Source organism: Lactuca sativa, chromosome 5, assembly GCF_002870075.4.
Source record: "Lactuca sativa cultivar Salinas chromosome 5, Lsat_Salinas_v11, whole genome shotgun sequence".
In the NCBI taxonomy this organism is placed as follows: Eukaryota; Viridiplantae; Streptophyta; class Magnoliopsida; order Asterales; family Asteraceae; genus Lactuca; species Lactuca sativa.
Window position 1 is genome coordinate 298,149,408 of NC_056627.2, and position 3,562 is coordinate 298,152,969.

The window sequence follows — 3,562 nt, forward strand, 5'->3', positions numbered from 1 at the left end:
AGAACACCCAAATTTGACTTCGTGAAAGGAATTTATGATTTTTCTAAGTTTCAGTGCAACAGTGTGCAACACTGGTATCGACTTTTAGATCGGTTGATTGTTAGTCGAAACAATCTAAAAGAGAATCGAAGATCTGATTAATAGGAGTTTGTCGATACAAAAACAATCGAGAACAAATGTTAGACGAGAGAGTTATAAAATTTTAAAGGACTTTAACAGTCTAATCCTATTAAATATATAACTTTAAAAAGAAAGTCAAAAGTAGTCGATGAAGTCTAAATGAAAGTTGTAGATCTCGTCGATAGCTACGTGTGGATATAAGACTCGTGAAAAACGGAGCTCATACGAAAAAGATATGAATTTTCTAACAAATCAGAATTTCTCGCACACAGCCACACGCACAGACAACATGAACGGCGTGCATCTGACACCCTGCCCAAATTGTGACACGTATCACCACTCAGGAATCGCCATGTCAACCAGTCCGACCGAATGCACAGCGTGCAAATAATTTTTTTCCCCTATAAATAGCCATTCGTATATGCTCCTCAGATCTCACCCTTACAGCCTCTATCTCTCAGTTCTCCATCCTATACCCATTTTCCTTAAGTTTTCTAGCATCTCGGCGAAGCCCAACGATACCTGAAGTACCTGACTAGTAGTGGCTATTTAGTTGAAGCTCCCAGGTCAGAGTTCTTCCCGCATAGTTCCCGGTTTTCATCAAATTACTCGGTAAGTCGATCTACACTCTTTCTCTTTCAATTAACTTATATTTATTGTCATAAGTCGTTATTATGAACCTATAAATAAGATTTATGAGTGATTCCAAGTCATTATACTGATTGATCTACATATGGGGATGATGTATAGGTTGGATTTAGTGAGGTGTTTAAAGTGAGACTTCTAAATAATATACTATGTATACCAAACACAACCTACCTCCTATATGATCCTACCTGGTTGTTACTTACATGATAGATCTTGATATAAACATTGGGATTAGTGAGGAATATATACTATAAATTAGTCGCCAGGAAAGTAAGACTAAGACTTAGTGATATTCGTACCTAGGTCACGTCAGAAGAAAAGATATAGTACCAAGGTGAAGGTCTGCCTAAATTCCGAGATTGCCACTTTTATCAAGTGGGTTTATAATTACTTTCACCTTACACATATATATGAAGTATCTAAATAATTAAATGCTATATGTGCATATGTGTAAAAATATTATGTGTTAGATGGAATGTTATATCATTTATACTGTATATATATTTTTATGAATATAATACATTGGGTAATGAAAGGTAATAAAAGATGTCATAATATGATGAAAAGATAAGATATGATAGTATGACAAAAGATAAGATGCCCTACTACGATAATGGATGTAGAAATGGTATTACCATATCAACGATGTAGAAATGGTATTAGCATACCAATGATGTTGGAACAGTACTAGTGTACCAATGATGTAGTCACTTAGCATAGTATAGGTGATGACCACCGGACTATTCATGACCATCCCATGGAACACAGACAATAATGGACTTTGTGCCCATTTAATGTGATCTAACCTACTGACATGTAATGTGGAGAAATCCCTATAACAGTACTATCAGCAATGATGATTAAGATAATCCTTAAGACATATCCTTAGGAATAAAAATAGAAAGAAAACGTACTAACACGTATTGCGAAGAAATCCCTGTAAAAGTACTGTCAGCAACGATGACCCCTAGGATAGATCCTTAGGGAAGAATAAAAAAGAAAACGGGGATGGGTAATCGGATTCATTGTTTGACAATTAAACATATCAACTATATTATTGTGGGTTGAAAACCCCATGTACTCTTCAGGTTTCCCAACCTGACCCACTTAGTTTCTTTGTATCACATGTAACGGTATGAATGTACATTATGCTAAGAAATTAAAGGAGATGTAGATCATGAGTGTAAATTAATGTAAGGGTTGTTTATGATTATGTTTCTGTATTGACGATGACATCCTGAAATTTATTAATGAAACACATTTCTTCGGAAATGTATCACATTATAGGGAACAAATTATGCATTATAATTCTTTAAAAATGATACTTTGAAATGAAATAAGCATAATTAAATCGGTCTTTTTTCCGTAAAAATGGGGATGTCACAGTTGGTATCAGAGCATTAGTTTAAGCGAACTAGGAATTTAGAGGATTTATAGACTTAAACTTAGAATGCTAAGCGATGATTGTAAGATGAGTGTCCGCTATATTTTTTGTAGTGTGCTTGAAATGACACATCACCAGCTTATTTTAGGAATGACGCCTAAATCGCTTTTATGTGTTACATGATTTATGTTAAAGCATGTTATAGAGATAAGATGCCTTAAGATGCTTTAGGTTGCCTAAATTGCTATTACCTAAATAAAAGGTTTGTTTCCAACCATAATTTAGAATAAGAAATTTTATGTGTTCATGCTTCTAAATGTTTAAATTACGATATTAGAACCGATATATAAATTTCCGGGGTAATAAGGAGGATTACGCATCTAAACCTTCCTTATCTTAAATTCTCGTCTCGGTACATTGAATGTTTATAGATCGACATGGTAAAAACTAGAAGAGGACTAAGAAATGGTAATGGAAACCTTCAACCTGAGCCTCATGTAGTCGATCATGCACCAGAGGCAGTATCTACACCAATCACAATAGCAGGAGTCCAAGAAAAGATTTGGGCTATGATGACCGAAAAAAGGGAAGAAATGAGGCAAGTAATCTAAGCGAATGGAACAGAACCCACAACACCTATTGAGCAGCTTAAGCTCAATGAAGAGCCATCAGAGGAAGGAAACTATAGTTGAACTGTTAGTCGAGTTGAACCTCGAAGCGTTAGAAGGAACAAACCTGATGAGGAAATTGAAAGGAATGGATGCAAGTATAAAGACTTCATGGCTACCAAAACACCCAGCCTTTCTGGAATCCCAACACCTGTAGAAGTTATGGATTGCATCTCCGAGATGGAGATGGTGTTTGAGAGCCACGACTGCAACAATAGACATAAAATTGTCTTGCGGTCAGACAACGAAAGACTGGAGTACTAAGTTGGTGGAATTTGTTGGCTAGCATGATGCCGAAGGGAGAAGCCATTAAGATGTGATGGGAGAACTTTCTAGAAGAATTGAAGATGCAGTACTGTGCTAAACAATATCTTCTAGAAATCAACAATGAGTTCCATAACCTGAAGAAAGGAAGGATGGGTGTCAGTGAGTATGTTGTAGCTTTCATGTAGAAGATGAAGCTAGTTCCTTACTTGGTTCCTACCGAACTATCCAAAGTAAACAAGTTTGATGTTCGATTACCAGTGGACTATGGGCCAACGATAAAGTTAGCAACTACTCTGAAAGCAGCTATCCGGGCAACTAGGAATGTGGAGACCCAAATAAAGGAGAAGGTTCTGGAAAAGGCTGAAAAAGGAGAGAAAAGGAAGCTTGAAGGATCTTCAAGACCAAATAACAAGGGAAATTCATGAAGTCTGACCCAAACGATAAGAATTCTAGGGGAAGTAGTGAAGCCAAGTGG